A 13231-nucleotide genomic window follows, 5' to 3' on the forward strand; every position below is an offset into this window, starting at 1 on the left:
TTAATTATGATAAGCCATACTGGAATCATTTACAATACATAAATGTGAAAAAACAGCATTAAATTATTTCTTGTTCCATGTGGAAAAACATACACCTTCCAACCCCCCAAGAAAGTAAGACAAGGCACAATAAATTCTGGTAATTCTCTTTCTTCTGACTTTTCAGTTCCATCACAGCTCTCAAAACTAAGATTTATGTGCTGTTTTGCATCTGTATCTGTTGTTGATTTTCCCCCCCTACAGGGATATAGGTGAATAAGTTTGGACAGGAAACGGTATCCCTCAAGCCAAACTGAAAGGTTTATAAAGTTGCTAAGGAAAGTTTGGGTCAGGGCCTAAATATCAATCATCTGCTCACTGTCTTTTTAAACGAGCTCAGGCATTTTCCCAACTGTTCCCAGCAGGTCTCTGCCACTATTTTAAACTAAGATTTCAGCCATTTTTTTTCCCCTGTGTTGACCTCACTAATTTTTCTTTCTCCCCCTCTTTACCTGCCAAAGGCATCCATCAGGATTTTGCCAAAGGCTATCTGTTTTTGAAGTTGAGAGGAATTCACTAATCGTGAGTGTCAAATCCACAGTAAATGCCATGGCCATATGGTATATGCTGCTTTTGGGAATTAGCTCAAAAGGCCTAGCTGTGAGAAGGCCGGCTGTATGTCAGGAGGGTTTTACTGCTAACTTTCATAACTCATGTCAGCTCTTTCAGTTTCTGTATGCATTGGCTTCAGGGAGTGCAACTGTTCCCTGAATTTATAAAAATGTTGTCAAGATCCCTTGATCTTGCTTCCTCTGTCTCTCTCGCACAAACACATCCAAACACATTTATATACACAGTGGAATAGCATGCACAGTGGCATGCAAATCTAGCAAAAGAGAAGCTTGTAAATAAATAGCATGTCATTCTGCTTACTCAATAAATTTCTCTGGGTGTTAAACTCATGATAAACATATCATAAGCCCCGATGAAGGCTCTACAGCCTGTCCCATCACACCATCCTGAGTGTAACTCTGCAATGCATAGGAAGACATAAGTTTGAAAAACAGAGCAGAAATAGCTCCCATAAGGGCAAGGTGCTGACATAGCTGAAACATAACTAACTGGAGAGCATTTGTTTTCACTAAAGAAGGAAGTGTCAGTGACACATCTCTGTGCCTGTGGAGGTGTACTGTACATTCAAAGCAAAAAGAAATCCACCTTCTTTAAAAAATTGGCCATTAATACATAAATATGTCTGTGTTGAAATCCCTCAGACGGTACCATTCTTAACAAGAACTACACACAAGACTAAGAAATTCTGCAGAGAAACACGCTTTTGTGATCCAAAGAGGCAAGGAGAAAGAAAACCACATATGAAGAGTTTAACATATCCACTTAGTGATAGAAAAAGAATTACTACAAAAATAAATGTCAGTCCCCTTGAAACACTTGAGTCAGCGCTCTCAACTTTCTCTGATGCTGTAGGAAGGTGTGAATGTCCTCCATGTGTCACATCATCCGCACCAGCCACACAGGAATGTCTCCAATGCACCTCAGAGCCTTTCAAGGACCACTCCCCTCTAATTTATGTAGAGTCTGTTAACATCCTCTTGGAGCAAACAGAAATAATACTTTTAAAAGACATTTATACTTCAGAAACATGTGCCCCGACACAACAAAAAACCCAGATTTTAATACTGCCCCGAGGCAGAATTCATCCATCTTTAAGGCTTCTATTATGTATTTCCTGGTTAGTAATACAAAAAGAACTGCTGGCAGTATCACATCGAAACCAAAGTGGCAGAATCAGAAAAACTACTGAAAAGTTTACCTTTATAGGAAAGCTTCAGTCTTGGGATATTTTGTTTTGACGTTCCAGTGACTGGAAGGAACAGCATCGCTAAAGACAGCAGGCTGCAGGCATGTGGCACTTGCAGAGCTCTCATTCTGCTCTCCTCTTCTGTATCTTCTTTTGTACTATGGTGAAATATCTCCCCACTTTTCAAACAATCCAAGTTTTATCTGGAAGAAAAAAAGAAAACATCTGTAGATCTGCTTTACTGCATAAGCAACAATTCTGTAAGCAAGCCAGACCTATTTCTAAAGAGCACCTCAGTTAATTTCTTTGCTACGAAAGTATTTTTCCTCTAGTACAAGTAAATATGTTTTGTTTCTTTAATACTAAATTTACACATTTTGACATTGGAAAAATATGTAAACTTTTCAGACACCAATGTCTAGCCTAGCTAACGTTTAAGCACAAATTAAATTAATGCAGTATCCATAAAAAGAACATTTGACATTCAAAAGTGACCATGCAACTTGATAGTTAATACCAGTCCATTGGATATCTTACATGTTTTATAACTCTTTTTGTCTCAGTACAACAGCTATTGTGTGTTTATGCTATGACTAGAATGAACTGTAATGTCTCAGATGCCATGGGGGTACAAGCTGAGTTAACAGTGAGTACTTACCCATCAAAAACTAAACTAAGAAAACTGGAAAGAGCAAGCAGTTGTGTTTAGTTTTAATAGAGAAAAAAGTCAAAGTGGATGATGGATTTAAAAGTGCTTTCAGTATGATATTTCCAGCAGAACAACTGCCTCAACTCATCCACCAAAATGTCCTATAAACTTTAATGAGTGTTTCAGGCTGGGGTCAATAGGCTGATATGGGATTTTGTTAGCACAGTGTGCAACTAAGCCAGCTTTGCAACACTTTTCACTTAGTAAGAATCATTCATATTCCATAAATCTTGAAGTGTTTTACAACTGAAAGCAATTATCACTGCCCTTATTTTCCCTATGCAAAAACGGAACCATAAAGCTGCAGTGAACCTATTTCCTCAAGGTCACACAGCAAGCACAGTAGTTGAAAAGAAAACAGCAACAGCAGTCCTGCTGTCCTTTGTACCCAGCTATCAAGGATCCCTTTTGCCCAATAACTCGACTTTTGCACATGAAATTATTTGAAATGGCATCTTGAGTTCTGAAGGCAAAACTTCATGGTTAATAAATCACAGAGATCAGAGTATGAAAATATTTGTGAGACCAGATCCTTCCCCCTGCAAGTGCCTGATGCTAGAGGTCAAGGGAGATGGCTGGTGAAATGACAAATGTCAGTGTTTGAGTAATGCTGTAAAACCAAGGAGTAAGGAAATGTTATGGTTAGTCAAGAGATTAATGGCTCATGATGTGCCATGAAAATTCTTTTCTGAAAGGTACTGGAGCTGCCTGATTAAAAGAGCAATCCTAGTGCCCACATCAGCCAGCACTTGCACAGACACCAAAGGAGAGGTTCCTTGCAAGTCCATGAGAGATGCAGCACAGCTTGTGGCCCCTGAGCCTTTCCACCGGTCTGTTATTTGAACTCCTGCAGCACTGGGTCTTGCAATTCTGTGAGCTACAGCAGCACCCAGAACCAATTCGGCACCTCCTGATACAGGCAGTTCATCCTTCCTGGCATGAAAGGATGGAAACAGAATCCCTTCTGTTCTCTCTGACACAGGAAATCTTTCTCAGATGAAACTTGGGCTTTCTGAGCCTCCAGACTTTCGCTCAATAGCAAAAGACAAGAAAGTGTGCAAGAAGAGCATGATGGTGAAAAAGAGGGAAACAATTCGTAAAATCCCCAAAGCATAATTCCTATTGCAGAACACTAAGCTTCTTCCTTCTCAGTCCCCTCTTCAACACTCATATGCAGTGTCTGAATGCACTACTCTTGGCCAAGTGTGAGTACACGTTCACGAAATGACATGGAGAGAAAACAGACAAACATGAAATGCCTGTTTCGTTTTTCTCTTCCCTTTATTACAGTATCAGATCCTAAGAGAACATCCTTACTTCTTCTGTGCCAACACATCTATCTGAGGGTGGACCACGAAGGACTAAAGTGGATTAGACTATCCCAGGGTTAAACCGCCTTTAAGAAATTTATTTAGAGGTGAAAAAGGGGAAAAGAAGGAGAGGGGAGGAGGGGGAAGAATATATGAAGATGAGACACCAGCCCTGTTCATCTTCAGCAGGATGATAGTGACAAACCATACTTCAAAAAGAAGCAATTAAGAGGGAGCCAGTCTCACTGCAAGTATGTTGAGAAGTCACGGCCTGAAGGTCTGGGCCTCAGCCAACAGGGAACTCACCAAAGGATATGGAGCTCATTTTCTTGAGGCAAATTACTGTGAAGAATCAGGACTAAATTTGACTAAAAAAACAGTTGCATCAATGCACTGTCATTTGCTGAATTGATTGAGAATCAGCACCAAACTCGGCCCTTTGGCCATAGCTCACAACCTCACTTTTTCATGTAGGCTTTTTTTGCTAATGGGAACCTTCCTTTTTTCTTGGTTGGGTTTTTTTTCCCCTTTCCCCTTTTATTTGAATAATGTCTGTGAAAAACCATTTGCTTTCACGAGGCGGTTAGTTTACACTGGAGGCAGCAGCTCTGTGAGCTCGAGCCAACCCTGTCCTGTCTTTAGATTCATTGCAATCTGGCCACATTGTCACATATATTTTTAGTTTATGATGATCCTCTAATACAATTCCAGCTTCCACACAGAGTCCTTCCAACAGTCTAGCTCAGGTTAATGAACTTCAGGCCACTTCTCTTCTGCAGGAATTTCGAGGCCCAGGGGGTGGCTGTGCCCAAGAGATTTGCCAAAATCCGCTACGATTTCACCGCGCGAAACGCCAGTGAGCTCTCGGTGCTGAAGGATGAAATCCTGGAGGTACGTGACCGTTCCTGGAAAAGGTGTGTCCCCCAGGGGCAGGAGAGAGCTCGGGATAGCAACAAGCACCAACTCCATTTTCCCTGGTGGTATCTCAGCAGTGACACAAAGCTTTGCTCAAACCCAAAGCTGGAGCAGGCTGCCTGTGCTGTGTCGTGTCATTTCCTCAGCTCAAAGACATCGGTCCCATTTTAACCACAGTGAGGAGGGAGGACAACAACTCGCTCTAGAGCCCTGCTCATCCCCCGCTGGGTCGGTTCCTTATCACCACTTCCTCCTCCACGAGGATTTGTTTTCTCTGAAAAGCACCTTTCTCATAACCTTTCTCTTACTGCAGCACTGTTGGCAGCTGGACAAGGTGGGACGTGACTTGGGCTGACACTGATCTGTGACCTGAGGAAAAGGTTTCTCTGCAAAATGTGGCTTTTTATTTATTTAATTATTTATTTTAATGCAAAAAGACATCAGAAACTCAGTCATTAGGAAAAAAAGGTCTGGAGAAACAGGGACATTATGTAGGAACTATGAGTTCTTCAGCACGCAGAGGTGCTCTCCTGTTCATCCTTACGATACATTCTGATGCTTTCCAGGAAAAGTTTCAGTCCTGGATTGCATCTGAGAGCAACAGATCTGATTAGAGCTCCTGGCCTCAGTGATGTCCTTCTGGCAACTTCACCTTTTGGATGGTTCGGCCCCGCTATACCCTGGTTGTTTATGCCTGAAATCCCATTTTCCCACAGCAGATTTATTTTTGTCCCTCTCTCAGGTGTTGGAAGATAATAAGCAGTGGTGGAAGTTGCTCAACCGGAGTGGGCAGGCCGGTTATGTTCCGTACAATATCCTGGATGTGGTGAAACTGGAAGAGCTCAAACAGGTCTGTAGTCAGGTAATACCTGACTGGTATCAGCTGCAGGGCACAATCTGCCTCTGGGAATAATGTTGTCATTAGACCTCCCTGATTTCTTAGGATACTATGCACCAATCAGGACAGACCTTCAGAAGTAGACAAAGCCAGGAGATTCCTGAGTCTCCTATGATAAAATTCACATTTTGCTACGATCGTCTTCCCAAATAAGGCCTATCCTTCCTATTTGTGCACCAGCCTCCTGCTTTCCATATTTTTCTACATCAAGATTTTTCTTGGGGGTTAAATTAAAGATGGACACTTCCCTCAGCCAGTTCAGTTCAGCACCAGGAACACGTTACTGGAGTGGAGGCAGATGGAAACACCATCTAAGTGAGAATTAACTGAATACTGCAACTTGCACTGCAGAAATGTGGAGCTGGAGTGTTCTAAACACCCTAGGGAAGCATGGAATTGCTTCCCCATTTTGGTATTGCAGCGTTTGGGCAAAGCCTAAGGCGGCCCAGCAGGCTTCTGGATAAATCCCTGCTAGTTTAATCAAAACGTCAAAAAACTTTCCAGTCCGCTCCAGGCCCTTGGCAGTGGTCCCGCTTCACATCCCAGCTACGGAGCAGTGAGGCTCTGCCTTCCAATGAGATCGAACATGTTTGGCACAACTAGGAATTCCCTTGCGCAAACTTCAGACTTTGCTTTGGGTTCTTCATTCCCAGAAATTAACTTCTTCCATGCAGCTCCACCTGAGGTCTCCCCAGCCCCACATCAGCACAAGGAGAACACGACAGTTTGTCCCTCCGTGGGTGTGAGGCAGAAAGCTTAAGAAAATTAAAAACGACCAAAAAAAATTCTTACTTTTCTTTCCCTTTCTAACCAGTCTAACCAGAGGTACAAAGGAGACCTGAGCTCCAGGGGCTATGGCCCATCCAGCCCAACCCACAAGCTGCCTGCCAGCTACGCCGGGGATAAGTGGGGCAGTGAGATGTTGTCGCGCCACTCTGCACAGGACGCCAAAGAACGCACGTGTGTGTCCCACTCTGGGCTCCCCTGGGTTTGGGCGCTCGGGGGACCAGACCTGCCCAAGGGGCTCCCCTGCACCTTTTACTGATCACAGCAATGCAGCAGCACTGTGTCTGGAGGCCATTCCAGGCAGGACAAGAGCCAAGAGAGCAGCCTTGGGGCTTGTGACACCTCCGGGGCTCTCGGGCGGCCCGGGCCGAGCAGGGCAATAAGTGATCACCCCATGCCTCCTTCCTCCAGTTCTAACTTCCTCCTCCTCCTCCCAAGGAGAGAGTTTCCTTTCTCTTCCAAAATGTTTAAGTGTGTCTAAGGAACAGCTCAGGTCAATCCCTTTCTCTCACTTCCTTTTGCTCATCTCCCGGCACACACACAGTGCCCGCCTGGCCGCTTCCTTCATGTGGTTCCACAGAATTCCCGGCCAAACAGGAGATCCGCATCACTCCCTCACCCTGCACGTGCTGTGGGGCTCACAGAGCAGGAGAGAGATCAGGGGCCCTGCTCACCTCACCCCTTATCCCACCCTGCCCACTCCTGGAAGCAGGAGCCCTTCTGGGACGACAGGAAGCCCCACAATACGAGGACACAAATCTGTTCGTATCACTGAGTTATTCTCCACAGTCTTCAGGAGTTTCATGGGGAAAGCGATACTGGATGAAGAGTCACTGGAGTTTTCACAGAAGCACAGGATGCCCTGGGCTGGAGGGACCTTCAAGCTCATCCCATCATGAGTGTGTTGCTCATTCCCAGTTTGTGCTTCCTGCCGCTTCTGTTCTGTTGCGGAGCAAAACCTGGAGCTCTGCGATCAGCAAATTAGTGACTAGAAGCAGCAGAGAGGACTGAAAAGGTCTCAATTCCAAACCTCCAATTGTAGATTCTCACAGAACTGTGCTTCCACATCAGGCAACAGCCAAGGGGTGATGGGAGCAAAATAAATGGCAACACAGGGGCACAGGAAAATGGGAATCACTTTTCTGGGCTGAATTTAAATAAGAATGTTGAGCCACATCCCCATCTGCCTTACAGTTTCCCCACAAACATTTAATGGCATTTTTGACTGAAGACTTGCTTTCATTCCCTACTTGTTTCTACAGAACTTATTCACCAAACGGATGAGCTGAACGACGAGCTGCTAAAGAAGATCACAAACAATAAAATTCAGCCTCCCCACAGGAATTTCAAAGTGGAAAAGCCTCAGCAAGTTTTCGTGCCCCTCACCTTTGAATCCAGCACTGAAGAAGTCAAAGCCTGGCTGGAGGCCAAGTCATTCAGCAAAGAGTAAGATTTGCCCTATTGCCACGTGCAATGCTCGTCCTTCCCTGGAGAAGGAGCGGGGGAGGCCACCGGCACCATCTCACCTGGGACAAGCCACTTGGATTTACTTACAGAGCCTGTGTTGCAAATTAGATTTCAACCCTGTTCAATCCAGGCTCTATAACCAGAATGTTCAGAGCCCAAAGTCACTCCCTTTCTCTGGTATAAATATTTTCTTGGAGATAAACAGTTAACTAACTAAATCCAAGGCCTGAAATGCTACTGGAATTGCAGCTGCCACCTTGGAACAGCCCCAGGGCCCCGTGATATGGTCCCACTGCAGCTCCTGGCCTCCCATCTCCAACTCCTCACCTCTGGCACGAGGCCACGTGCAGCACAATCGTCACCTCCCTACTTTGTGTCTCCCCAGGACCGTGGAACACCTGGGCATCCTCACCGGAGCTCAGCTCTTCTCCCTCAACAGAGAGGAGCTGAAGAAGGTGTGCGGTGATGAGGGAAACAGAGTCTACAGCAAGATCACAGTGGAGAAAAACCAGCTGGAGGTAAGCATTTTTCTGGATAATTCCTGCTGGAATGGGGGCTGTACCAGCAGCGTCAGATAGCTCATTAAACAGGCATTTTAAAAAATACAATTGTGGGGAAAAAAAATGCAACCAAACCTACACCAGCAATAAAACACACGTAAAAATTCCGAAGTGTCTTTTGAGCAAATCTGTAAGATCCCCCTGTTTCCACTAATTAATCTGCTTTTTACTGATATCACTTATCTCTGTGAAACTGCTCTACTTTTACAGCGTTAATTAAATACTGTCACTTAACTGCAGCTTGAAGTTCAAATCCAAACTGCCTGTTTTGTTTCCATTCCAGAAAAGCAGAGGGGAGTCGGAGCTCCAAGAAATCACGAAGCGCCGCCAGGAAAGGATTGATTCTGCAAATTAAAGTCTCTCTGCTTTATTTCAGCTCTTAGCCCTAAGTAGTGCAGAAAAAAAGGGAATGAAAGCAATGATTCCTGGCCCAGGCCAGATGCAGCAGAGCTCCCCTTGGGGTCCAGCTGCCATCAGAGTGACAATTCCTTGAACACTGTTGGGAAGGGTTGACAATAAGACCATGTCCCACTGGGAAAGGTGTTTTAATTTTGCATGAAGTATTTTTTTTATAACTATATATTTTATACTGAAATTTTCCGTGCATGCGATCAGAGCAGGATTCACACGGGGCTGGATGTACAAGGGCTGGCTTCAAGCAAAAAAAGACCCCCAAAGCTTTTCTCCGAGGGCTGTCCCCTGCTCCCCACTCTCCCCTGGCAGAGCAGGCGTGGCACACAGCACAAGAGAGGCCAGCCTCAAGGCTTGGAGCCTGGACCAGAGGAATAAGGCTTTAGAACCCTGCAATGGTTTGGGTTTAAGGAAAGGACATTAAAGCTCATCCCATTCCACCCCCCTGCCATGGGCAGGAATGCCTGTCACAAGCCCAAGTTGTTCCAAATCCTGTCCAACCTGGCCTCGGATACTTCCAGGAATGGTGAGTCATGACCTCTCTGGGCAACCTAACCCTTTCTATTTCCATTTCCATTTCCTCCTCAGTGCAGGTGTCCCCTGCAGCCCACGAGCACAGGGCCGGTGACAACTGCCTGTCCTTGTCCTGTCCCCCTGTGCCCTCTCGTTGGACAAGGCTAGAATGGCAACACACATTCCCGAAGTCTGGCTGCTTCCTTAAATCCATGGACCAGCTAGTGCTATCTCTGAACAGCTGAAATGAGCTTTCAGTGCCTAGAAATGAGCAGGAGTGACAAACAAAGGTATTTGAATCTGGAAATAGGTGAGTTCCACCCGCCCACCGCTGCTGATGCAGAGGCTGGGGCTCGGGGCAGCTGTGCAGCCCTTCCCTGGGGCACGGATCCTGCACTGGAATGTTGTGGTAGTGTTGCCAAACCGGGCCTCAAACCAGGAGAAGATAAGCCCTGACCATTTGCTCCCGACCCAGGCACACCCACAGCCCTTCCCAGGGTGTTGGTCACTTGTCCCCATCTTCACATTTTCACTGCAAAAAGTCAGCTGAAATGATTCCCAAATAGCTGAAACCCCAAAGCACACTGGGAAAGGCAGGTTTAACACAAATTAAATGGCCACAAGAAAAAAACCCCTCTAATTTAGCACAGGGTGTTGCTCTTTACTTCCCGTTTTCCTTCATAAAGTTATGTGCATTTGTATATAGCAATCTGTAAATAGGGGTGAGGAAAATCCCTCTCCCTAGAAGCAGAATTAAGCGATTATGCTTCCAAAATTTACTCACCATTTCAAAACTCAAGCAAGCAGCGTAGTTCCTGTCCACAGCAAGTTTGGCACATTGCATTTCTAGCTCTGTTTGACTGACAGACCAATCTGATTGCAAAGCAGTGAAGCACACAGAGCTCCAGAGCTGCCCACAGCCCAGGGACAGCTGGGTTTTCTCTCTCAGCACATGCTGAGTCTTTGTCCAAATTTGTGCCTGTCATTGCACATTTAATGGAAAAAGCTTTAAAACAGCATCTGGGGAACTCATGTCTAAAACTGAGAACACCAGTGCACCTTAGTTTTGGCTTCATTCTTAAGCGTCTCCAATGGATAATCTGTTTTCTTCATTTGAAACAGGACACTGCTCTCACCAGCAGAATTAGGGTGCAGGCAGGGGAGGATCCTGGGTTTAGTCACAGCCCTGCTAGGATCTGAGAAGGGCACTCACCTTGTCAGGGAGGGATGAAGAGGACAATCCTCCTGAGAAGCCCTGGCTCCGGATTAGGGTGGAGATGGGAGGCAGGATGGCAAGCACGGGAGGTGAAAAAGTTTCTAAAATGAAAATAAAAACGAATGTTGAGCTAGGAAACACACCATCTTCTAGTCCTGGGGTGTAGAGGAAAGCAAATCACAGGGAATTACAGTTATCTGGGATTTTAACAGGAGTGTACATGACAGCTCTGTAAAGCCGGGAGCCACAGGAGCACTTCCTAAAACAAATAGCTCAGTAGACCTTATTGCAGAGGCCACTTTTACAAATTTCCACGCGACTGAGCTGTGCATCTGTTCTGTTTGTACTGCCTGCAGACACTGCTATAAAGTACTGTACATTGATGTAACTGAGCGAAGGAGACAATGATATAACCATGCACTGTACAAGATTTATTAAAATAGTTAAGTTATAACTCCATCTCCGTCTCTTTCACTGGGTTTTCATAATGCTTTGTCACTGAGAGTCTCAGAAACTCAGCAGAATGTCTGAAACCACACATTTCCTTTTGGGTTTGGGGACTGACATTCAACAGGAAGGATGTTACGGCCTGGATAGCTGTGTCTTAAGAATAGGGGCAAAGCATGAGAAGGCTGCACAAAAGCACATTCTTGCCTCTCTGGAAGGGGAACGACTGTGGCAGCTGTCCCAAGTGGAACCATACAGAAAGAGGGAACAGCATAACCCCATGACTAGGAGCCTGTTACACGGATTCTCCAACATTTCCAGCCAAGAGCCATCCTGTTTCCAGAAGCAAAAGTTTGTCTTCTCTTTTCCTTAACAATTAAATTACCCAGCTGAAATAACTGGTAATTCCTTCTGTAGATGTTTTGGAGAGTACAATTTCCAAGTGGGCCCACACTAACAAGATCACCTCTTTTACAGCCTAAATAAAGTTCAGGCGAACCACGAGCCCAAAACACCTGCCTTACTGGGCCGAGGGCTCTCTCAGCGCCTGGAGCTGCACTCGATAAACCATTTCGAACCTTGCCACAACGGCGGGGAAGGGAGCCCAGAGCGCTCAGCTCCTGCAGCGGGGCACCACCGACGCGGCCCCGAGCCTTCCCTCACGGCCGCCTCCCTCAGGGGCTGCCCGCCGCCACCTTGCGGCACCGGCCGCGCCCGGGCCCCGCGCGGCCACGAGGGACGGGTGGCTCAGGGGCGGGTCGGGCGCCGTACCGGCCGCGGGGAAGACTGCCGGGGGTTCTGGCGACACGGAGACTCCGGGGACAGGAGGTTCCGGGCCCGAGAGATCTCGGGGCCAGGAGACTCCCCCGATACGCTCCGTCGGGGACGATGGCGGCGTCACGGTCGCCAAGGCGAACCCCCGCCCGGCCCTCACGAACCAGCCAATCAGAATCGCTCTCCCTCCCGCTGCCCCGCCTCGGCTCCTCCCGGCCTCGTCCGTCTCCTGTCCGCGCTCCTGATTGGCCGCTGCCGCCCAGCCAGGCTGGGATTGGCGGCGGGCGGCGGGAGCGCGCGGGCCGGTGCCCTTCGGGCACGTACCGTCCCTCCTGGGCGCGCGAGTCCCCCGGAGCCGCGGACGTGTCGGTGTCCCCCGTGAAGCGGCAGAAGGTGGAGTCGGCGCTGGACCAGCTCAAGCACCACACCACGGTGGTGGCCGACACCGGGGACTTCAACGGTGAGAAGCGGCATGAGGGGATCCTGTCTCCGCAGCTTCTGCTTAGCCCCCTCTCCCGCCCCTCTTCGCGGAGAGTGGGCGAGCCCGGCCGAAGGGGCGCGCGCTGCGGGGACCGACCCACCCTGGGGCCGGAGGGGGGGCGAGCGGGACGGCGCTGGGTCTCCATCCCAGGGCAGACCCCGCCGTGATTTCTCCCAGTTTGCCCTCGAGTGTGCCCTGACCACTCCGTTCAGCTCTGCGTGCTGTCAAGGAGAAGTGCCAGACTGAAGCCAGGCTCTGCTGTTCTAATTAATTTTGGGTTTTCTTCCAGTGGGCTGTCTAGATCTGGGACTTGTTTGGGGTTTTTCAGACTCACGCTTGGACGGGGCTTGGAGCAGCCTGGCCCAGTGGAAGCGAGTGGAACTGGATGAGCTTCAAGACTCCTTCCAACCCAAACCATTCCAGGATTCCATGATATGCTTAAAAACTGATTTGGGGTTGGAGAGAAAGAAGGGAAATGATGCTTTTTATTTGTTTCACTTGAGCTGTACATTGATCTTTTCTCTTTTTGCATTTCCAGGATGCAGAAAGTGAGAAGGAACTTGAGGAGATGTGCTCGGTCCAAGAGAAATAATTTTGAAAAAACTCATCTCACTGGATACTGCAGCAACAGTAAAATCCCAAATGGATTTCATGATCCTGACAATTCTGAGTGCACTTCAGGGATAAGGCACAAGATCTTACAGAAAAACAGATGCAGCAGCACAGATCCAGGAAAACATCTTGGAATTAATGGCATAAAATCGTGGTTTATTTTCCTGCATCTGTTTGATTTTAGGATCCCTAAAAATGTTACATTCCTAGCATCAGGGGTCAGGGGTTAATTTAGAGGTAGTTGGTGATAAATAGTTTTGGTTATATGTAGGGCAGATATTTATGCCTTACATAACTCTGTAATATAAATATGTATTATATAGTAGGGCATATA

At 47.0% G+C, this 13231-nt stretch overlaps 1 pseudogene across 1 annotated transcript; it reads left to right on the plus strand.

Annotated features, from left to right (window-relative positions):
* The first annotated feature begins 4567 nt into the window (after window positions 1-4567).
* On the plus strand, window positions 4568-8798 carry LOC309585657 (epidermal growth factor receptor kinase substrate 8-like protein 2; annotated as a pseudogene). Its single transcript has 6 exons — window positions 4568-4708; window positions 5475-5594; window positions 6445-6592; window positions 7679-7862; window positions 8269-8401; window positions 8727-8798. The product of its transcript is annotated as an epidermal growth factor receptor kinase substrate 8-like protein 2 (transcript).
* Window positions 8799-13231: the final 4433 nt, after the last annotated feature.

Source organism: Coloeus monedula (genome assembly GCF_965178545.1).
Source record: "Coloeus monedula genome assembly, contig: HAP1_SCAFFOLD_92, whole genome shotgun sequence".
Classification (NCBI taxonomy): Eukaryota; Metazoa; Chordata; class Aves; order Passeriformes; family Corvidae; genus Coloeus; species Coloeus monedula.